Source organism: Arvicanthis niloticus, chromosome 26, assembly GCF_011762505.2.
Source record: "Arvicanthis niloticus isolate mArvNil1 chromosome 26, mArvNil1.pat.X, whole genome shotgun sequence".
Lineage (NCBI taxonomy): Eukaryota > Metazoa > Chordata > Mammalia > Rodentia > Muridae > Arvicanthis > Arvicanthis niloticus.
Genome location: NC_133434.1, coordinates 32,394,606 through 32,418,833, shown reverse-complemented (window position 1 = coordinate 32,418,833; position 24,228 = coordinate 32,394,606). Strand labels below are relative to the sequence as shown.

The 24,228-nt window shown below is 47.6% G+C and overlaps 1 long non-coding RNA gene across 2 annotated transcripts; it reads right to left on the bottom strand.

The window, feature by feature from the left end:
• Nucleotides 1–310: 310 nt before the first annotated feature.
• Nucleotides 311–23,906, bottom strand: LOC143439320 (uncharacterized). Of its 2 annotated transcripts, XR_013107615.1 has the most exons (8): nucleotides 23,809–23,906; nucleotides 21,129–21,203; nucleotides 17,950–18,071; nucleotides 11,921–12,096; nucleotides 10,952–11,038; nucleotides 1,723–3,584; nucleotides 898–1,113; nucleotides 311–644 (listed from the first exon to the last, which is right to left on the bottom strand). It is a non-coding gene; the product is annotated as an uncharacterized LOC143439320 (long non-coding RNA). The 2 variants fall into 2 exon arrangements; XR_013107614.1 differs by lacking the exon at nucleotides 17,950–18,071 and having other exon boundaries at nucleotides 311–1,113.
• Nucleotides 23,907–24,228: the final 322 nt, after the last annotated feature.

Sequence of the window (24,228 nt, the reverse complement as noted above, 5' to 3'; positions counted from 1 at the left end):
AGAGAAGGAAATTTACCAATCAGAAAGAAGAAATAGAAAACAGTTATTACCCCCAAACTTGTAACAGATTGAATTATTAATATTAATATTAATATTATTGGTGATGGTGTTTTTTTGAGACAGGGTTTCTCTGTGTAGCCCTGAATGTCCTGGAACTTGCTCAGTAGACCTGCCTGCCCTGAAACTCAGAGAATCCCCTGCTTCTGCCTCCAGAGCACTGGGATTACCAAGATATGTGGCACTACAACCGGCTTCAGATTGAGTTAATCGAGTCTTTTCACAGAGAATAATTCAGTCCTAGAGGCTTTATCTGGTCAACTTTAATTTACAAAAAGGAGGTGGAGGAAGAGGCAGAGAAGGAAAGGAAGAAAGGAATTAATTTATGTTTAAATCTTTTGTATTCTAGAAAAAAGGGGGACATCTTTCTAAGTCATTTTGTGAAGCCAGCAAAACTTTAATCTGCACTTCACACATCTGCACAGTAGGGAAAATAATAGGTTGGCAGGGTAGCATCAAGGGCCTCGTGTGCGTGGCATTTAACATGACTGCTATGTGTTCCATATGTGGTGGTTGTTCTACATGGTCACGATAGGATTCAGGCTGAAGCCTCTGTCTCACTGAACTGGACGTCTAGACTGGCATCCCTAGGACAAAGAAGAGGAAGAAGAAAGTGAACTTTGATACTTTGATAGAGCCCCCAATTCCCAGGGGCAGCCTGGCAAACTGGATCCCACTAGACCCTTATTAAGGCCCTTCAAAGTAGCTACACCCATGAAATTTTGCAAAGTTCTGAGAACCTGAGACTGACTGTGTCTGAAGACAAAGCTCAAGGTTCTCTGCATTTGCTCCTTAGGCACCTACCTGAACCAACCAAACCACCCCCATGGAATGCTTGACCTTATGATCCAGGCTGTCTTTAGATGTAAGAGTCCCCATCTTTAAGATAGGCAATGAAGCCGCTCTGTGGATCACTGAAGGTCCTAGGAAGAACTTGGAGTGGCCTGGCCCATAACAATCACATCCGTCTGAAGAATTTTCTCCTCTGAAGAGCACTGCCTTCCACACCTGGTATTCATGGAGACTGCAATCCATCTCCTGTGTATGGTGCTCTCTCTGTATAAGTGGGCCACAGATACAGCCTTCTGTAATAGGTACTTAGCCGATTCTAAAACACGTTCATTTAAAAAATATTCATGATTGACAGATTCCCCAAACCCACCCCACTTTCCTCTCTGAAGTAGAGAAACAGCCTATTCAAATCCTGTATCCTGACTCACTCCGGTGGTTCAGGCTTCATCTTGAAGCGGTTCTGAATACCAGTACTCCTCCTGCAGGTCTGATCCTACAACCTGCTTTCAGTTCACAGTCACATACGTCCTACTTATCTCTGCATGTGTGACTGTGTAATTCATGCAGAAGCCAGAGGTCAGTGTCAAGTAGCTTCCTCAATCACTCTTCACCTTGTTTATTGAGACAGAGCCTCTCACCGAACCTGAAGCTTACTGATTAGGCTGGGCTTGCTAGGCAGAAACCCCTAGTGATCATCTGTCTTTGGCTAGCCAGTATTGGGATTGAACAGAGATAGGCTGTTCTGTCTGGTTTTTATATGGATTCTGGGGTTCCAAATGCAGGTCCCCGTGCACATGCAGCCATCACTTTTCTGACTGAGCCGTCTTTCCAACTGTATGTATACTGTGTCTATCCCCCCCCCCCCCAGCTCACCATCTGTAGAAGTCCATCAGCGAGCCAGGGTGCTGCAGAGTGGCATGAAGGTCACTTGATGGTCTGAAGTCCTGGCCCCGGCCCTGTATCTGTGCAACCTTGGACCAGATCCTAAGCTCACCGGGTCTCTGATTTCCTATCTGGAAATAACAATACACTCAGCATCAGCTTGGTGCAGTGGTTCTCAACCTTCCTGATGCTGTGAGCCTTTACTACAGTTCCTCGTGTTGCGGTGACCCACAGCCATAAAATTATTTTGTTGCTACTTCATTACTGTAATTTTTCTACTGCTGTGAGTCATCACGTAAATGCCTGTGTTTTCTGTTGGTGATGATCCATAGGTTGAGAAGTCCTGGCTTGATGTGAGACTCCTTTATGAGCTGATAAAAAGATACTCAGTGTACCAGATCCTCAGACACACAGGGAAGCTGGGAACTAGGGTTTAAGTGGCCTGGAGACGAGATGGTCCTCACATCTCTGAGCTCATGTTTTTTCTCTCCTGTTGAGGCAGAAGAGTAGAAAGAGGAAGGCCAGCATAGTTGTGGCTGCTGGCTTTGGGGGCTCTTCAGCCACTGGGGAAGCTCCAGGGAAAAGGATGGTGTCCTTAGAGACAGCAGCTTTGGTCTGGCCCCTGCTTTCCATAAAGCAGGGAAAAGCAAGTTGGTCCCAACAACTCACAGAGTGAATCCAACTACCTGCACCTTCCCGTCTGTTAGAAGCTGCTTCTTCCTATTTTGAACATGAAGAAACGGAGGACAGAGGAAGCCTCGACATACCATCTAGTCCAGCTCTCTTTTTGGCTCTGAAGGGAAGAAACTGGAGGATATATAGACAGTCCTGGGATCTTCTTAATACAATAATGTTCATGTCTTTGGAAGCAGAAGTTGTCTTGATTCTTACCCAGACCAATCAGGTAGGTAGCATCTCACTGTCCCCATTGAAAGTCAGTAAACAGGCAGCTTCCTCGAGGGCTGTCCCTGAGTCGAGGTAGAATTAGAACTTCAGGTATCTCTTACCCACTCACACCCGTATTCAACACTGCACTTCCTAACAGAGTGGACCCTGGTGGACCCCATGTTCTTCAGCCATACAGCATTCACTTCAGACCCCTAGGAAGTCACTTCTTATTCCCACTGCTCTATTCTGCCTTGACCTCCAGGACTCCTGAGCATCATTCAAGGAACTCTCTTGTCTCCGAGCCAGCAAGTCTCAAAGGCAAAGGACCCAACTGATTTAACTGATTTATCCTTCGGAGCCACACCCAACACAGGGCCACAAACACAAGTAAGTGTGAGTGAGAACATTTTTGGAAGGAATAGAGGGATAGAGGGATGGAGGGATGGAAGGAGGGATGGAGTGAGGAAAGAGAGGAAGGATTAGAAGCCCATACTCTCTTCTATAGCTTCTCTCAACAGAGAAACAGGACCCCAAGTGTTTACCCCACACTGATTAACCACAATCCCTACCACCACTGCTACACCAGATCCCCAGTTCCCCTGTCACGCTGTCCACAGCGTTTGTGAACTACCCTGCCACCCTCAACTCCACTAGGGCACGGAGCACTCACCTCAGGCAAGTGACCAGGCCTTGACCATAGCCTGACAGAGGAAGGACTTAGAGGCCTGGCCTGGGCCTTCAAAACCCTAGAACAAATGTCCACCTTCTTCATCCCCACCAGCCCTTGCTTACTGGGAACTGGTGAGAACCATGCTACTTTCCTGAGGTGGGGAGGGGGCTGGGGGGACTCCCAGTGTTTGTCAGCAGAGTATGGTATTGGGGATGGCTGTGTTTCCATGGTTACTAGCCATGGGAGCTGCAGGGAGATGGGGCCATGGTGTACACAGACACGGATCCACACGGACCTGCAAGAAAAATAGCAACAGATTTGCTGAGTCACTGGCCCCACATATTTATAGTCTCTGGCGAAGGCAGACCTGCCTATCAGAGGCTAATAATACTGCAGCAGTGTGTTAATTGCAAAGACTGAGTCTTCAGGCATCCATTCAGGCACCCGAGACTGCTCCTTGAATAAAGAGTGAGGCCTCACAATGAGCTTCCTGTTTGGTAGCATGTATAGTTAGGAGTGTGTGTGCGCGTGTGTGTGTGTGTGTGTGTGTGTGTGTGTGTGTGTGTGCAGGTATATAAAACCTGGCTCTGGCTTGGCAAAAAAAAGCTACTGTTATATCAAGCAGACTGAAACCAGCCCACGGCATAGTGTGACAGCACACTCTTCAACCCCCTCCTAAGGGTGTCTAGGATTCACCCACTCTACAGATGGCCAGGGCAAGGAAGGGTCCAAAACAGAGAAAATGAGGATGCTTGGCTACATCCCAGGGAGGAGAGGACATGAGACATGAGGGAGAATGCTAACAGCAACTCACCCTGGGGACAGTTATTGTCCTCTAGCTCTGTACAGCCAGGCAAGTCAGAAGAGAGAATACCGGATCTTCATCTTCCTATAGGTCAACCAGTATGTCACCTGGCATAGCCAAGATCACACTGGAGCTGGGATATGGAAAACTGAGGCAAGCTCAATAAGTACTGAGAGCTGGGGTGCCACCTTAAATAAATATGTAAGGGGCAAGTTCAGCCCTGCAGAAGAATCTCTGCTTCACCCTCAAGATGTCCATCCAGACACAGTGACTGCCCCAACACTGCCCTATGGTGGCAGCAACTGTGCTTTGCCGCTTGGGAGCTCTACATGTTCTCAATACCCGGACAATAAGGCCCCGAGTGGAGCTGTAGGGGACATGGACAGGTATCCCTCTCAGATAGCATTCTTCTTGGTCCCTGTGAGTCTTCTGACTCTTTGGCCAAGTATTTGTCTGGCTTGGAGTCCGTTCTCCTCAAAGGCTCTATTCCTCTCTGGACACGTTCCTTCTTACACAGGGCCTTCAGTAGATCCGGGTTAGAGCGTGCTTTCCCAAAAGACGCCTAGCCCCTTGCGTGCATATCACCTTCTGGGTTTGGGGGGGGGGGGGGGAAAGATGGCTGACAACAGCCTTCTATCAGCTTCCGCGTCAGTGTCACCTCCAGACCAGTCCTTGACCTTATTGCTCAGACTACAAGACACCCATACTCTCCTCACAACCAGGAAGGAACGGCAAAGCAAGCTCGGCAGGAGGAGGGTAGCTGGGCGGGCTGTATCATCTGGGCCTCTGTCTCGCCCACACCAACCCCCCAAACAGCTCATGCTCTCGTGACTGAGTCCACAGTACTCTGTGAAAAGAAGGGAGGAGGCGCAGGGCGAGAGGGGCATCTCTCCGGTTCTCACTTCTTAAGAGAAGGTTGACTGGAGAGCCGTTATTAATAGTAAATTAAATAGTGCAGTTATTTTGAATAATAAAGAGAGCTCTTCTGTTCCAAGTTCCCACAGTCCTCTCTCCAGGGAAACACTTGTGATGGCCTGAGACGTGGCCTCCGTGATTGGCATTTGTAGGGCGAAGCAGGGACGGAAATGTAGCTCCGTAGTGTTTTTCTTATCACACTGACGCTTGGGTTTGATTCACAGCATCACACGAACCAGGACAGTGAGTCATGCCCTGTCATCCCAGCACTCAGGATGTGGTGGATACAAGAGGATCAGAAGTTTGAGGCCATCCTCAGCCATACAGTAAGTCTGAGGGCAGCCTGAGCCACACAAGCCTCTTACCAAAAAAAAAAAAAAAAAAAAAAAAAAAAAAAAAAAAAAAAATGAAGCCCATATTCCCACTCTACTCTGAAAATAGGCTGCCAAGCACACCCAAAAATGTTTTTTGTGACCCCCAAATTAGAAGGCCTTGACATTCTGTATGATCGCATCACAGAGCCTGATCTCTATCCAAGGGTGGGGATATCATCACTGAGGTCCTTACCCATCATGGAGGCCCTCCCACTCACTCACCGTGTGACCTTGGGAAGCCACTGAACTGCTCTTGTCTCTCATCCATAAGATGGACTAAATGGTTGCACCTTCCCAGGGAGTTTGGAAGAAAGGTTAAAATATGTACTGAGTGCTATTGATTATATAAAGTTCTTATATATGAAGGGCGTGTAACTGTGCCTGACACTTGCTGGACACAATGTAAAGGTTTATTAGATAAATTAGTCATGGCTTGGGTGTGCACACGATGAAGCCAAAGACTCAAGGTCCTACCTAACAGGGGCCTTAAGTCCAATGCTTTGACTTCCAGTCCATCAGCCAGACTTAGGGCCTGGCTGGTGGAGGACACAGCGTTGTCATCTCCTACCCTTCTGTAGGCCTCAGTTTCTTTTGTGGCAATGGAAGATGTGTGAGAAAACCAGCCTCCATTGACCTGTTGTAGAACAATAACTAAGTTAACTGAGCTCCTACTATGTGTCGGGCAGGCCCTCTGCTAAGTGCTTTACTGTCACGAGATCACTTCATGAAACCCTTCCAAGTCTAGAGGTGGATGGATATTTTGTTCTATAGAGGACATGAAAAGAAAAACAAAAATCACACAGCCTAACATCACACAGCTAATGAAGAGATGAGGTAGAATCTGTAGTAAGGTCTGTCTAAAACCTACAACCAAAGATGATGATGCCCTTGGAGCCATCAGGGTGCTGACCTGAGTTGTACCTACCCACTCCATGTTTAGCCACCAAACAGCCCTCCACTAGACATCGGCTTTCCCCCAAGAACTGAACATGCTCCAGCTAGCTACTGAGTGATGGCAAAGACAGAAAAGTGACTGTTGGGGTGAGAGAACCCTGGAAGGAGGTGGCAGGGCCCCAGCCTGGGACTGGATGTTCAGATGTGAAGAAGGGAAACGGAGTGGATCAGGCAGCAGCCTATATAACGCACTGCAAACCTAAAGACTCAGACACAGCCATTATACCCCCTCTTGCTCCTCCTGATATGATCCAGAATCATCTGGTTCCTCCTGGGCCCACTTGTCCCTTCTTCCTGCATCTCCAATGGCAGCAGCTTTGGGGGAACAGTTTCCCCTGGGGCCTGATGCTGTGCTCAGTCGCTGTTTATGAGGAGGCTCCAGGGAGCTGCAGCTGCGTGCCAGGGTTTCAGGCCTCCCAGGATCCTCTGTTGCTGGAGCTGAGGCAGTGAGCATGGCCAGTCTCTGTCCTGTGGAGGGAACGCAAGGGGGTGTGCCCACTATTGGAAGCAATGTGTTCCACTTGGGGCTGGTTGAGCATTTGTCCTAGAGATGACACTGAGCTCAGAGCTGGGGCTGTGAGGGTCAGGCTGATCCTCGGCACCCTGGGGTTCCTGAAATACAGGGGTCTCCCTGCCCAGGTAAGCAAGAAGCTTGTGGTACAGGGCTTGACAACATCTAGGTTGGGGGGGGGGCTCCTTCTAGTGACACTGAGTCCTCCCTGGGGAGGAAGGAAGGAGAGAGAGAGGGAGGGTATTCTGACAGGGAAGGTCCTCTGTAAGAGGGTCAAAGCCTCTAGGAGGAAGCTTGGATTTGCCTCCTGCCAGGAGTTCTGAACAGTTAAGGGGTACAAGTTGGGGGTGAGAAGAGGGATATGGGTAAAAAGGCTGGTTGTAAAGGGGCTGGGCAATGTGCCAAGAGCTTGTGTCTTCTGTTAAATGCAGCAAAGAACCACTGAAGGAAATTGTCTGGTTTGATGGGTCTCTAGAAAGATCACTCTGGGACTAGCTCTCCTATCCAGCTCTCCTGAGCCCCCAGTTGAACCCCTTGGGCATTTCAGTGGGCTTGCCTGAGATTCCACTCTGGAACCAGAGAACAGTGTAGCCCTGGGGAGTCAGGCACGAGACAGATGCCATGTGAATTCCCTACCCCGACCCTGGACCAACCAGTCTCCTCTCCATTCCACAAACATTGGTGTCAGAAATGATAAGAAAGACATATCAGGAAGCAGGTCTATGTAATTAATCACATCGATTACCAGAAAGGGAAAGATTACGTGATCATCTTAACCGACACCATACATGAGTTTAATAGAACTGGCCATCCACTCTGCTAAAACTCAGTAAAATACAAATACAATTTTCCTTGACACAATAAAAAAAAAAAATACATCTACAGCCAGCACCAGCATCACTCTTAGTAATAAAACACTATCGGGGGGCCTTCATATTTAAGTCACAGTGGGACAAGGAAGCCTGCTATTACCATAATTATGTTATATTGTTCTGGAAGTTTAAGCCAATACATTATTGCATTAAAAGAGAAAAAGAAGTGTAGCATTTGAAAAGAAAGAGAAATTGCTATCATTATTTGTACATGATAGGATTGTTTATTCAGAAAACTCAAGAGAATCAACTGAAGAACTAATCACAGAGTAGAGAAGAGGTCAGGAAGATGGCCAGTGTCAAAAATGATATACTAGCAAAACCCAGTTGGAAAATGTTAAGACAAAGAAAACACAAAGTTCCAGAACCAATGTAGACATGACTAAAGGGTATTTGAGGCTCAAGAATAAGCTCTTGGAGGCTGGGGTACAGCTCAGGGGTGGGAGCTGGGGTGTAGCTCAGAGGTGGGGTTGGGGTACAGCTCAGGGGTGGGGGCTGGGGTGTAGCTCAGAGGTGGGGTTGGGGTACAGCTCAGGGGTAGGGGCTGGGGTATAGCTCAGAGGTGGGGTTAGGGTACAGCTCAGGGGTGGGGGCTGGGGTGTAGCTCAGAGGTGGGGTTGGGGTACAGCTCAGGGGTGGGGGCTGGGGAATAGCTCAGAGATAGAGATAGAGAGAGAAAGAGAGAGAGAGAGAGAGAGAGAGAGAGAGAGAGAGAGAGAGAGAGAGAGCGCTGTGGTGGCCCATGTGCTTGTAATCCCGGCAGAGGGGAACAGATAGACCCCCGGGCCTCATTGGTCAGTTGACTTCACCTACTTGGTGAGTTCTGTTTAGGAACACCACCAAAGACTGTCCCTCTGACCTTCCCATGTTGGGGCACACATAAACATGTGGACACACATCAGGCATGGTGACACAAACCGGTAACTCCACTGCTCAGAGATTAGAGGCAGGGAGACCAGAAATTCAGGGTCACCCTCGGCTATATTATGAATTGGAGGTCAGCCTTGGCTATATACGACTTTGTCTAAAACCGAAAAAGAAAGAAAAGAAAGGAGCAAAGGAAGGCTTGCCGATGGGAAGGAGGCGGGTATCAGGGACCATCTTCCCAGCCTGGCCTGGAGCTGCCCTGAGGGAAGAAGACCCAGACCTGGTTCCTAACAGCTCTGGCAAACAAGAGTTCAGGCCTGGAGACATGGGCAGCAGTCACTGAATCATGCCCACGAGGGGCTCTAGACTATAGACTGTCATGAGGACCTGTCATCCCCAATATGGCTCAGACCCCCAGTAAGTGAAGTTCCAGCTAAGAGTGGCTTGCAACATTCATGGGTCAACCACGAATCCAGGACTTGCTCCCTGGATTCATTGAAGCAGACTTTCCCACCAAGAGGATTTGTCCCGGATGACAGACACTCACTCCCCACTCTCGGCCTCCAGGCTCTTGGCAGAGGGCCCTGATTGGGCAAGTGCTTCTCCTGCCATCAGGGCTGCAAAGGTGCAGCTGTCTAACTCCTAGTGCCGACTTTAGAAGTAAAGTTGGTAGACTTTAACTCACTCACAGTGTGCAGAGTGTGGCCTGACATGAGCTCACGATTCCTCTCGCAAGCCGACTAATCCTGGATTTTCGATCCCTTACCCACAGCCTCAGGCACTTCAGCCTGAAAGCCAGAAATTACTGAGGGACAGTAGAGGGCTTCAGAACCCTTCAGGAGGCCTTGGCCACTGAGTGGTGTAGAGAAGGTGGAGGGAAAGAAGAGAGGGATATACCACATCTACCAGGATGATGTATATCATGTACCAGTTAACTCGCAACCTCGGGGTATAGGCAGTGTGCACATCTGGATCAAACCTGGTCACAGGGATTCCATCACTCATGTTCCCAAGCTGTTCTTCAGAAAACCCAGCTTTGGGTAGCCATTCCCAACCCTACTACAGGCCAACCCCCTTGTCTTTCACACCCTTTCTGTTTCCTGCTAGCCTTGTCTTCTCATCTAAGAACCAGCCACTCATGCTTCTTCCTCTTGGGAACTGCCCTCTGTAGGTGTCCTGTGGCAGTCAGCTCTCCCTAGGAGAGCCACCCACAGCTCCAAGACTCTACCGCAGACCGCCTGCTGAGAGGGTCAGATGGGCACAGGGACAAAGGTGGGCACAGGACCCTTCTGTGGGCCCTTCTTGGTGCTCTAGCCTAGCATGCTCTCAGCCCTACCCTTCTCTCATGACTACAGAGTCCTCCCCAACCCCAGTGTCTAGGATAAACGTTCTGAAGGTGGTTATTTGACCTGTTTCACCAAGTCCCCCTGGATTCTTGGTCTTGTCACCATGGAAACCTTATGAGGTCACTAGCACCATTAAAATGAATAGGGAAGTCTCTCCCCAACCCAAAATGAACCCCTACTTGGCTCCAGCAGCTTCTGCATGGGAGCAGGGGGCAGCCTGAGAGGGGAACCTAAGCTCTATCTCCAGGCACAGGGTTAACCCCTTGAAGCCCAGGATGTTGGCCACTCAAACACACGCCTTCCAAATCCTGAAGTTTTCCAGACGTCCTTGCCGGAGGAGAGAGTCCTACAGCTCTGTGCAGACGCACAGCAGGCTTTATGCTGTACCTGGGGATTCAGAAAAAGGGCTCTTCCCAGGCAATGCTATTAAGTGAAGAGACTCAGGGAACAGCTGAGAGGCAGAAGCAGGGGAGAAGAAAGGGAGCCAGAGTCTGGACCATGCATGAGGCCTGGTTCATAGCCACTTTTACACTTCTACAGCATTCTAACACTACCCTCAGGAAATCTCCCAAACACTGCTGTGTTCCATCTCCCAACTCCTTTCTCGGTGCCATGGTGACCAGGCATGGTAGTTTCTACTGTATCCCACACTACAGCCAACAGCCTACTGTTGTAGCAACACTTCCATCTCTGTTGCCACCACTGTCATTAACAATCTCAATATCTCCATAGTTTGCCACCACCAACAATGTGGCTACACCATCACAACTGCCATCGCATAGGGACCACCACCTCATCTTCTTCAGCAATGCCACATCTACCGTTATCACTGTGTCAACACTCAACCTCCATGACCGTGATCATGGTCAATACCACCACCATTGCTATCAATGACATTCTCCTTGTGATTTCTACCTTAGTTACCTGTTCCCATCTGCCCTGTAGTTACCACCACTCTCCCCTGTGTGAATGTCACAACATGAAGGTCACCACCACGATATGTCTCATTCATCCTTACCCCCAATATATGAAGGAAATGATCTTTCTTCATAAAGTTGGTCAGTCCAATGTCAACCCTCTCATGGACACCATGCAAGAATCTAGACTGGAGAGGTAGAAAGATATCTCAGTGGTTATGTTGTAGTAATTATTTTAAAAAAGCAGCCTCCGGTTAAGCCAACTGGCTAAGCTGCAGTGTCTCTGGCTAGCTCAGCCACCATGTTCAGTGGCCGGAGGCCATGTGGGCACCAGAGCTAGAAACAGCCAGCTAGAAACACCAGCCCTGCCACCCACGAAATGCCAGCATGGGAGATGGCTCTGCCAATCTTAGAAGCTGTCTCTGAAAGGCTGGGCAATGCCCAGACCATCCCACCAACCACATGAGCTCAGTACAGATGAGACTCTAATGTTTAGATTATCCAAAGGCTTATATATTTAGTAATGATCAATAACAAGATACCCTTACAATCAGAAGTGTAACCCAATACCCAACCTAGATATACCAACTACCTTTGACTGCTACAGACAAGCAAACATCAGCCTCCATGTTTCCTCTCTCTTTCTCCATCTCTCTCTTAGCTCCTCCTCTTCCTTCTCCTCCTCTTCCTCTCCTTTACTCCTCCTCTTCCTCTCCTTACTCCTCCCACCTTAGCTCCTCCTACACGGTTAAGCGCACTGCCTGCTCTTCTAAGGGTCCCAAGTTCAATTCCCAGCAACCATATGGTTGGTGGTTTACAATCATCTATGATGCCCTCTTCTGGTGTGTAGATGTACATGCAGACAGAGCACTAATATACATAAATCCTAGAGGGAAAGAAAAAAAGAAAAGGAAGGAAGGAAGGAAGAACACAAACAAAAAACATATTGAAAATTTGGATGAAAAACTAGGAGAGCAGAAGCTAGCCTGGGAAGACAGCAGCTGGGTCTTGGGGCTCCCACTTCTGCTTCCTGAGACCCTGCATCCTTACCGGAGTCTCTTACCACTTACCGTTCCACCACAATGCTCACAAGTGCTCATTCCTAAATCCTCAGAGACACGACTATGGTGCAGATGACAGAAGCTGCTGATAAGGGCGTAAGTTGCCACGGACTTCTTGAAAAATAACAATATGGCAAATCCTCTGGAAAGTGCATTCTCAGAAACTGTACTTCTAAGAACCTACCCTGAGGAAATAATTAGATAAATGTGCAAAGATGATGTGTGGGTGTTATAATAGCAATAATTGGAAACAGCCTAAATGCATAGCAACAAAAGTTTAAAGAAACCATATGGATTAATATGCAGCCATTAAAACAGAAAACGTACAGTGTTTTCTCTAGTGCTGACTCTATAGTACTAGTGAATAAAGGTATGTTTCCTGTGTAGAATATCTATTCCTAAAAATACAGATGCAGTCACACAACATGGTTAAAATATTTTATCTTAATAGCTGGCACTGAAATTTCTGCTTCAACAGGGAACTCTTCAGGGGAATAATGATTCTTAGGTCAATTGTTTAGATATATGCCAATATCAGAACTCTTAGCACAAGACAAGAGGGAACTTGGCTTTTTTTCTTCAGGAAGGTGGCAGAGAGAGGCAACAGTATCAGAGAAGAGAGAAGAGGAGAAACCAAGATGGAGACAGATGTCCAAAAACAGAAAGGCTGGAGGAGTATAGGGAAGTTTCCAACCACGGGATACCTGCTTTTCCTTAAAAGATGACTGTGGCTGGCCACTCGAGAGGCAGAGGCAGGCAGAGCTCTGTGAGTTCAAAACCAGCCTGATCTAAATAGCAAGCTCCATCAGGGTCAGCCTAGGCTACATAGTGAGACTCTGTCTCAAAAAAAAAAAAAAAAAAAAAAAAAAGTTGATTATGTAGCTGAGTATGACTGTCTCTTCCTCCCATATAAAATTTTAAGGCTATCAAATGCTGTTTTTTTTTTTTTCTTTCTTCTTTAGAGACAGGGTATAGCTACCTGCCTCTGCCTGTAGCTGAGAACAATCTTCAACTTCTGATTCTGCCGCCTTCATCTGCAGAGTGCTGAGGTCACAAGCTTGTACCATCAGGCTCTGGACTGCGTGGATGCCAGGCAAGCAACTCTACCAATTAAACGAATCCCCAGCCCCAAGGTCCTGAACAAATGATTCTCCTGTGGGATACGAGGCACAAGTAGAGTTTCAGGTTTAATCCACTCTAAAGCTGACTCTTTCCAATGGAGAAGATTAGGGGTAATTTAGATATATATTTTTACAGATATGTTACTTTTATATATTTATAATATTGATATATTAGTTTTACTTACTTGCATTTTCTTGTTTTCTAAAATGAGCATAGCACAAGAAGTAAAATCCAGGGCCTACAAACTCGACCTTGATCACAACATCAGAATACATAATCTGGGTTATGAAGCATGGCTTCCCCTCCCCCCTAGATCCTGAAGTCTGCTGCTGCACTCACTTTGTTCCCACCACCCGGAAGCAACCAGATAGGTGTCTCAGTACCCTGAAGCCTGATTTCTGGGAGGAATGTTCTAGAAAGACACAGAGAATGTCCTTGCTCTGATGCTTAATCATAGACCCAGTTACTGACCTCTTTTCTTGGTATAGCGGCCCCCGTGCCTCTCAGAATGGATGAATCTAGAAACAATGCCTCTTTGAGAGGTCTTAACCACTTGGGATTTCTATATGTGAGTTCCCACCAGGGAATTGTAAGCTAACGGAGAAGTGGTTGGATTATCACCATAGAAACGAGGTGTGAAGGTCATAGTGATGGTCACTGATGAGATATTGGGACCAGTCATCACCCCAGAACCTCCACTCCGGATTACCTTGAGACCCAAAAGGATACAGAAATAGGAAAGGACTATTCTTTATATAGGAGAGAGCTGTTTGGTTCTCATCTCCTGTCACATCCCCCACCCCACAAACGCTGCCTGGTTCATTCACTTGCTGCTCAATGGAATAATGTAGTCAGTAATGAATTTGTTTTACATCCAGTTGGATAACACTGTTAGTTATGAATTTATAATTTGCAGAGGGATAAGCTTTTTTTTTTCTTCTTCTTCTAGGCGTCAGAGAAGCTGTTGCTTACAAACTCGTAATTCACCGCTGCAAATCCATCTGTAAATGACACTATTGCAAGCTAGAAAATCTCCCAGGCACAAGGACTACAGCCTCCGAATTAAATTGTGTGCTTGACAAGAACCTGCTGTTCCGTGCAGCGGCTCCTGCCCTTCCTCTCAGAGTTCATCTTAGTCTCACACCTTCCCCCCTCTCAATTCATCCACCGAAGCCTCTATTCCCCATCAGGCCAGCCTGGAGCCCCTGCTCTTCCCCTTCTCAGCCAGAGGGTATAAATGACCAGGTAGCAGGGCTCTCTGGGAAAGTGCAAAGTCAGGCTTGGCCAGCACCAGTAATGCAGACCTCAGTTATGATTTGAACTCTCACTAGGGCTTTGTTTCTCCATCACTGCTAGGATGTGGGATTCCATGGAAGCATTTCCAAGAATACACAACTTCGGTGTGAGTGGGACGTCTTCTTTTTGTGTTGAGACATTGTTATGTAGCCCAAGTTAGCCTAAAACTTACTATGCAACAAAAGACTATCTTGCATTTCTAACTCTCTAGCCTCTACCGCTCTGGTGCTGGGATTACTGGTGTGTACCCTCACACTCAGTTTATACTGTGCTGGAGATGGAACCTCCAGCTCCTTCCACACCAGGAAAGCACTCTAGCAACTGTGGTCCATCTCCAGCTACCTCAAGGAGGCTTCCTAAAGAGTAGCAGGGAGGGTTCTCCTACCAGGTCAAGGCCAACCATAGTGGGAGAGTGACAAGAGCAAGTGACCAAAGGAGCAAAAGGCAGAACTGGGTAGGGGCAGAGACCATGTTGGCAGAGCTAACATCTTTGCTGCAATCATTTCTAGCCTCTGTGTTTTTTTTTTTTTTTTAAATTTATGTGCTCCTACCAGTGACAATATTCTTTCTTTTTTCTTTACTTCTTTCTCTTCCTTCTCCTCTCCCTCCTCCTCTTCTTTCTTCTTATTCATTTTTTTTTTTCGAGACAGGGTTTCTTTGTATAGCCTTGGCTGTCCTGGAACTCACTCTGTAGACCAGGCTGGCCTCGAACTCAGAAATCCACCTGCCTCTGCCTCCCAAGTGCTGGGATCAAAGGCATGCGCCACCACTGCCCGGCCTTCTTATTCTTTTTAAGACAGGATTTTTCTGGGTAGCTCTGGCTGCCCTGGAACTTGCTCTGTAGACCAGGCTAACCTTCGGCTCAGAAAGCCACCTGCCTCTGACTCCCAAGTGCTGGGATTAAAGGTGTGTGCCATGCCCCCCCCCCCCCAGCTTGTTTGTTATTAGTATAATTCTTCCAAAGATTTACGGTGGAATGAAAATTAAAAGGAGACACAATACATAACCGAGCTAAGGAATTCTATTGTTCTTGTTAGGAAATCAGATTTGGAAAAGAAGCTGGTGGCCTTGTTAACCAAAAGTCAATCAACACACACTCAGAGTCCTCCATTCTCATCCAATGGTGACTGAGCTCACAATTGGGAGCCTGAGAATGAATAAGACAGAATGGTCCTAGCCTTGACAGATTATGGCTTAGCAGAGAAGAGGCATCATTGAAAAGCCAGGTACAATAAGGTGTAATTACAATTTATAGAGACACATGTATATATGGTAAGAGAGGCACCAAAACTAAAGGTATTTGAAATGAAGCCTGCTACAGATAAGCTGTGTGACCTCAAGCAAGATGCTTAACCATCCTGAACTTCATCAGTCAGTACCTGTCAGTTCAACAGGGAAAGCAGTGAGCTTCATTACAATAACTGAACCACGTGAAGCTGGGGAGAGTCCAGGCTGGAGATCTGGATTTATAAGGGGCCACATTGATAGAATCTGCTATCACCAGGGAAGAAAGTTCAGATGGGGAAAGAATACGGTGAAGACAGAAAGATGCGGAGCTGAGCCCTAAATAACCCTGGAGTTCAAAGATGAGCCAGGAGAGAGCCAATTAGCTGTGAGCCTTGAGCCAGCAGAAACCCAGCAGGCCTAGGTGCCCTCCAGCAGCGGGAGAGGAGATGCATGACACGGGCTGTGAGGCTGATTGTCCAAATGCAGCAGAAAGAAAAGTCAGATGTGGGCTCAAATGTGTCCCGTAGGTGGAGCATCTTGGAGGTCAAGGTGACCTTAGCTCTGAAGGGTTTTCAGGCTAGTGGTGGGGGTTGAATGGGGACCTCAGAAGAAAGAGTGAATATAGTAGGGGCAGAAATGCAGTGACTCCCAGAGAAGTCTGACTGTACAAGCTAAGCGCCTGGGGAGAGGCGGGGCCTCAGCTCAGAGGTGGGAGAGCCTGGAGAGCAGGTTCAAATGCAGATGGAAAGAGGTGGGCCAAGAGACCGAGAGACCAAGGAGATTTAAGCGACAGAAGAGACAGGAAATAAAGCAGGGCTGAGAGAAGCATGGATGATAACTATCCAGCTCCCCTGTGCTACTGGCAGACTGATGGGATGGTGTGTGTGGTTGTGTCCCACTGTCTTCCTGAAGTATTTGAACATTCCATTCTCAGAAGGGGAAGCTGAGGCATAGTGACATGGGCTCAGCATGCAGGACTCCTCTGGGATAGGGTCTGAGTTACAGGACAGGGAAGAGGGGCTCCCCTGAGCTATACAGGACAGGAAAGAGGGGTTACCCTGAGCTATACAGGACAGGAAAGAGGGGTTACCCTGAGCTATACAGGACAGGAAAGAGGAGTTATCCTGAGCTATACAGGACAGGGAAGAGGGGCTCCCCTGAGCTATGTACCATGCTCCTGCCTTAAGGCTTTTTTTTTCCATTTTAGTTCATCTTTAAAAAATCACATTGTTTTATAAAGATTTAAAACAAACAAATAGGTTAGCAATTCATTCAATATTTACAAAATACCTTGAAACTGACAATAGTCAACTCAGATCAATTGAGCAATTTGTCTCTCAGATATATTAGATGACAAAGGTTGTCTCTAGATATTTATATTTAGACACATTAAAGCCAAACGTCAAAATGTTGTCACACTTAACAGAAAGTTGTTGTGAAATACACAATGAAGAAAATGGAAAGCATAGGCTTCCCAGTTCCTCATACCACAAAATTCAGCCAAACAAGAATCTAACAGGACCGAGGACTCTGAGGAAAAGTCCTCCAGGAGCATCTGAGGCTTGGGTACGAATGCCAAGGGGTGACTTAAAAACGAAGTTGAGATCACTACAGCTAACCTGGGTATTTCGTAGAAAGTGGCAGAACCTGGCTGACCTATTCATAAAAGCAGGAAGCAAAGCTAGGGTTGAACACTTACTGGCAAGGTCCAAATGACTACTAACTGCATGGGTAGTGGCAACCATAATACCCAAACCTTGCATTTCCCTCTCTGGGGTCAAAGATGTGTCCCCCCCCCCCTGTTTTTTGTTTATTACGTAGACTAGCAATGGGCCTCCAGAGTAATGCTAGTCTATTTGATGAACAAAGAGCAGGTGGCTCATACCTTTAACCTCAGCACTCAGGAGGCAGAAGCAGGCAGATCTCTGTGAGGCTGAGGCCAGTCTGGTCTATATATCAAGTTCTAGGCTACACAGTACCCTGTCTCAAGGAAGAAAGAAAGAAAGAAAGAAAGAAAGAAAGAAAGAAAGAAAGAAAGAAAGGAAGGAAGGAAAGAAAGGAAAGAAAGGTAGGAAGGAAAGAAAAGAAAAAGAAAGAAAAACAAGAACGTATCAGGTCACCAATATATACTTAGAAACTGAATTCCTAGGTACTTTCTCTGTAATTTTTTATAAACCAGAAGCTAAAGCCACATTTCCAGGAAAATTTTGGATTTTTTTTTCTAACAAAGATTTGACTCAGAGCAACAGAATGTTCAATTGAAGACTTTGACCCACAGTAACAGAATGTTCAACTGAAGACTGAACCGGAGGCCTTGGCTCGTGGGGCAAATTGTTCAATGCATAGGCTAACTCTGCTGGCCTTCGGGGGACATGGGGGGCACAGCCCAGTACCTGCTCTCAGCAGCTTATTCTTGTGGAAAAAGTGGATTTGCCTTGCCGGTATATGACAAGCACTGCACTATGTTGGACGAGGGCTTCTGGTAGCACACACAGGAAGAAGGTTTCAGGAGGGCCTGGCAGATGGAGAAGAGGAGGTGAGTATTTCAGCCAGTGAACGGGGAGAGACCACAAGTAGCTCCATCCTCAGGAGCATAGAGCCAAGGGTGATTGAGGGAAACAAGACTGGAGCTCTAGGAAGCTCCTGAGGGGCACAGGAGCTCATGCCTTAAATCTCAGCTCACAGGAGGCAGAAGCAGGCAGATCTCTGTGAGTTCAAGGTCAGCCTCATCCACATAGTAAGTTCCAGGCCAGTTGGGGTACACAGTGAGTTCTTATCTTAAAAAAAATCAAACTCCTGAAAGGACGTTAATGCTACACTAAGGAGATAAACTTACCTTGTGTGAACAGGAGAGTCTGGGGTAATTGTAAATGGGCAGGCCAGAAAGATGACACCAGGAGGATGTAGATCAGGCTGTAGACTGCTGACCTAGCTAGCATGCATGAAGCCCTGGGTCCAACCCGCTATATTGCAGAAACCATGCATAGTGGCACACACCTATAATCCCAGGACTATGGGAGCAGAAGCAGAAGGAACAAATATTTAAAGTCATTGTTGGCTACATGGGGAGATTCAGGATGGCCTGGAATATATGAGACTCTTGGGAGAGGAAGGGAAAAGTAAAGGAAAATAACTATGAAAAAAAGCAAGCTGACTCTGGCATGGGGGTTGGAGCTCTCAACAGGGAGGCTCTCAAACAGGGAGGCTCCTCAGGTTAAGTCTGAGAGTGGAAAGCTCCAGTAGGAGGCCCATGCAGGGGCTGATGGACATAAGAGTTGGTCTGCCATCCACAGACAGAAGAGAGCAGTCTCCAATGCCAAGGGAAGTAAGAAGACTGGATGTCTCCATACGTATGAGGAATTGAAGACTAGAAACATCTTAAGTTTGCGGTGCTCATGGAGGGGCAGCCGTTCCTGAGATGGTAAGACAAAAACCGGCAACATCTGGGAGAAAGATAATGGGTTCAGACTTGGGCACACTGGGTTGAAAGTAGCTGCAAGTCATCACCATGGAAATGTCCAGTGGGTAGAGACAGCCTTGTTGAGAGATTGAAAATGCAGTCAAAGTCCAGGATTGGTGGCATATGCTTTTAATCCCAGCACTTGAGAGGCAGAGGCAGGAGGATCTCTGTGAGTTTTATGTTCTACATACAGAGCTCTAGGACAGTCAGGGTTAAATAGAGAGACCTTGTCTCTAAGCAAAGAACAAAGAACATAATTAGTCAAGGGCTTGGGGAGGGCATAGATGTTCCAGGCCTCAGAAAGGTGTCACAAGAAGAGAATTCAGTGAGAATCTGGAAACCACTGATCTTTGGGCACTGTGGAGACAGCAGTCAGAAAGACAAAATGGTGATCAGAAAAGCAGAGCCATGCCCTTTCCACAGAAGACAGGGCTCAGGGAGCAAGCAGAGTCCCCAGGCTCAGGAAGCACACCACCATCACCTTTTTTTCTTTCTTTCTTTCTTTCTTTCTTTTTGTTTTTTTGTTTTTTTGTTTTTTTTTGTTTTTGTTTTTGTTTTTGTTTTTGTTTTTTTCGAGACAGGGTTTCTCTGTCAGCCTTGGCTGTCCTGGAACTCACTCTGTAGACCAGGCTGGCCTCGAACTCAGAAATCCGCCTGCCTCTGCCTCCCAAGTGCTGGGATTAAAGGCATGCGCCACCACCGCCCAGCCCACCATCACCTTAGATGGGGAAGAAAAGCACCCACTGGTCCCAGCAAGAACAGGTTCTGCTGGGCAGGGCTGAATCCAATGATTCAGTGGTACAGATAGGTCAGAGGGGTTAAGGAGCAAGTGGGGGTGCAGAGCAAGGGCAGTGAGTGGGGACTCTGGGGACACTTGTTGGTGATATTAATGAAGGGCAGACAAATGGTGGGAGTGCCTTGGATTTGGCTTTCCTGAGATGAACCTCATTGTTGTCTAGCCAAAGAGGGCTAGATGGGACCCTGTCCATCTGAAGTGGCTTTTTCTGAAGTCTCGGAGGTGACTCTCTAGACCCTTGACCAGGAGATATTTTCCATTAATTTTGGTGTGATCCATTCATTCCAAGCATTGATTTCAGAAAAATTCCCCAGATCCCAATCCTGACACAACTGATATTTACTTGAATGCCTAAGTGCTGTTCTGAGTACTATAATGGACCGTTTCACTTAGTCCTCAAGTCAGTTATCACGAACTATTGACAGAGAGGGAAGTGGGCCTCAGGAACTGCTACTTGGTCATGTGGTCAGTGAAAGGTGGGCATTTGGAATGCCACCCACCACCTCAGAGACAGGGTGTCTCACTGGCCTGGCAATCACCGATTAAATTAGGTTGGCTGCCCAGTAAGTCTATCTCGACCACCCCAGCATCGGGTTGACAGACACTAGCCTCCATGCCTGGCTTTCAGGCCCTTATGACAATCAGTACACTGACTGAGCCATCTCCCCATCCCTCATTTTGTAGACAAAGAAACTCACACTGCTAGCTAGCAAATGGGATACCTGGACCCAGACCCAAGGTGACCTGACACGGTGCTTCTGTTCATGGCCATAGGCATCTCTGTTTCTAGCCCTTTGACGTCAAGAACACTGGACAATCCACTATGAGGAATGGATAATAGGAGGGTAAGATGTTGCAGCTTGCAGGAATGAAAGAAGAGAGGCAGGAGCCAAGGTTACAAGGACCACAGCTGGAATTTGATGCTGCCAGCATCCTCTCTGTACCCCGTCTCTTGCTCTGCTTGCCTTCCTACATGGGGTAGGAAAGATGCCCACACCATCCCACCTGCATCCAAAAAGGGAGAAGCCTTCTTCCTCCCATCACTAACACATCCACCCCATGGATGAAGTCTGACTGGTACTTTCCCCTCCCTCCCCCAACCCCCCATCACTGTGACTGGAGGATAAGGTCCTACGGTTGATGGCATCTGAGCCACATGTCCACCTGATGGCAGTAGAGCAGGGATGGATGAAGGAGCTGGTCCTTTAACTGACAACCCACCATGACTATGTGACAATCAAGAGACATTTCCCAAAGGAAGAGGCTGTCAGAAGTGAAATGATGGGAATCAGGCAGGAGAGGTGAGAGTCACTTACTGTCACAGTCCACTACACTGGCCCCTGTGCGAGATGAGAGGACACACACAGACATCACCACGTGGAGTCTATAGCCTGCAATAGAAATACATTTACAGACATGAAGACATTGATGAGAGCTGATAGCAGCAACCATCTATGAGCACCTAGGGGACCCAGGCATTAACCTACAGAGCGGGTACTGCTGTCATCCCATCTTCTTCCGAGTCTGAGAGACAGTAAAAAAGTAGAAAGTACTCTCCCCATACCTCCACTCCATGATAGCCAATTCAAGAAAGATACAAAAATGTTTATGGCTTCCTTATTCTCACTCAGAGAGGCTAAGTGACTTGCTCGGGGTCACACAGCAAGCACACAAGTGAACATCATGGGAAGTATTTCTTTAAGGGCAATAATAATAATAATAATAATAATAATAATAATAATAATAAATGCTTCCTGTAGATGAAAGGATTAGGGAAGACTACCAAGGAAGAGAAAAGGTGTTAGGGTGAGCCAAAGCAGAGGCTGGGGGATGGAACATTTGGGCATGTATCCAGGGAAGTGGGGGGTGTCAATCCCCAATACTCAAGGAAGCAAGTCTGAACACACCCACATCCCTCTGTCCCCTCCGCGCCATGGCAGATGCTTTAAGATTTCCAGTCAGAAACTCCTTCCCTGAGCCTGCTCTTCCCTAGGCTCTTCCCTGGCCAGCATTTGTACACTCGCCCCTCCCCCATCCTCTGTCCTGGGTGCCCTCCTGTGTAGTTCAGCTATAAACAGTTCCTAGGCATAGCTCGAGCCACACATAAGACAGAAGGAATATCACCTCCCCCTTTCTAAGCATGGAACCTCCTAATGAGCCCCAAACTCAGTAGTAAGTATTAGCCGGGAACCTCACTGGGGTCCCAACACTCTTCTCAAGTGCATCGCTGCCCCTGTGGTTGAGAGGACACGGTTTCAAGCTTAAGACAGACCCTCATTTCACTCTGTTGGGCTTACTCCATGCTTGCTGCTGGCTCCCTACCCCCACCCCTCCAGCCCCCCCACCCCCGCTTCACAGCTTCTGCAGAAGCAGGGCTGGGACTCCAATGTACCTAGTGCCACAGACTCTAGATAAAATGGGACATGAGTTACTGTGTGCATTTTACCACACGATTAAGCCAAGGGATTGCTGGGATCTCTGGAGTCACCTCCTCAGGTGAACCTGTCCCCAGTCCAGGCAGCTAAGTCCCCTCAAAAGTCAGCAGAGGAGGAACTCCCCGGTAGTTGTAGAAGACCCTGGGACTATAACCTCGGAGGACACAGAGGCCAACTTGAAACCATTGATACCTTCGATACTATTAATGTCCTGAATCCAGAACCCCTTAGGCCGCCTTAAAATTCCAGCCAGCTCCAAGTCTCCAGCCCTCCCTCCCTCCCTCCCTCCCTCCCTCCCTCTACAGTTCAGGAGTTCCACTTCCTGTCTACCTGGCCTTTGGAATGTCTTCCTCACCAGCCATACAGTCCTAAATGCCCAACAATTTGGCTCCTGTCACTCCCACTCAGCCACCTACACACACAGAAAACTGTCCCTGCCAGCCACCAATGGCTTCCTAAGTGTGAAGGCCAACGAACACTCTGCTTTCCTTCTCTCATGAGTAGCCTTTGACGCCACTGTGTCAAGCCTCTCCATGTAAGACACACAACTCTACTCCCTGAGTTCTGTTGAATGTTCCTTCCCCATCTCAGTCCTGGAGTCTTCTAGGTGGCCAGCCTGGTCTTGATGCTGCTCATGTTACTACTTCTGCCCAGCTAACCTGCTTAATAGCTCATCTTCTCTGAGGCTAAGCCACCATAAGCCCAGCACTGTCAAGCCTTGTATGAACAGAAATCTATTTTCCTTCTGATCCTGTCTGTTTCAAACTTCTGCTCGTCACCACTCAGATGCACACAACCATTTTACTCAGCCTAACAAGCTGTAAACCAGAAGCAGGGAGGAGGAGTCTGCCTCCCCCTAGTTCTCAAAGTTCAGAGTCTCTCAGGAAGCCCCCAAGAGATTTCACCAGGAGCACCCCTTCCTCCACATCCCTGTTGTCGGTCTCCCTCAGCTCAAATCCTAGAAAGACCTCCTAATTGAGCACCAGGCTTGTGGCTTCCTCAAACCCACCATCGACTTTTGGGAGTTTAGTGGGGTCTCTTAGGAGGGCAGATAGGACCTAACTTCCCCTCCAACCACACAGGCCCCTTCGGCCATAGGATAAATTCCAAGCTGCTTTTTGTTGTGTTGTGTTTTCCAAGACAGGGTTTCTCTGTGTAACAGCCCTGGTTGTAGCAGCCAAGGCTGGCCTCACCAGATCCTCTTTGCCTCTGCCTCCCAAGTGCTGGGATTAAAGGTGTGCTCCACCACCACCGGCTCTAAATTCCAAGCCTCCAGCCATGGCTTCCTGTCTCCTGATTCAGTCTTCCTCTGTCCCGCTTCATACGGGTCTTCCCAATGGCATTAACAGAGCCACTTTGACAGAAATGTGCTCTCCCCCAGGTCTGCTCCTCAGCGGTTCCTTCTGTCTATCTTCTTTCCCTCCTAGGAAGCAGATTCCTCCCTTCCCTGGACTCTCACTTCTCTGTTAAGATTCAGCTCAAGGGTCGAATTCCTGGGAAGAACTTTGTGGGGGAGGGGGTGTAGGGGGTGGCTTGTGCTTCCTCCGTGTCACCCCCGTACCTGCCAAGTTACCAAAGCTCCTAGAACTGCATGCACCACCTTTCAGTTTCCTCAAGAATGTCCTCATGGGGAAATTTCCTCGATTTTTTCTCCTCAACAGAGCCTGAGAGAGAGAGAGAGAGAGAGAGAGAGAGAGAGAGAGAGAGAGAGAGAGAGAGAGAAGAAGAAGAAGAAGAAGAAGAAGAAGAAGAAGAAGAAGAAGAAGAAGAAGAAGAAGAAGAAGAAGAAGAAAGAAAGAAAGAAAGAAAGAAAGAAAGAAAGAAAGAAAGAAAGAAAGAAAAAAGAGCAAAAACATGTTGAAAACTTGGATGAAGAACTAGGGGAACAGAACAACTCAGTACCCAACAAGCCCTCCCTCTCAGCCATAGCCTGGCACACAATAGGTGTTCAGTGAGGGTTGACTGGATTCTATTTACTGAA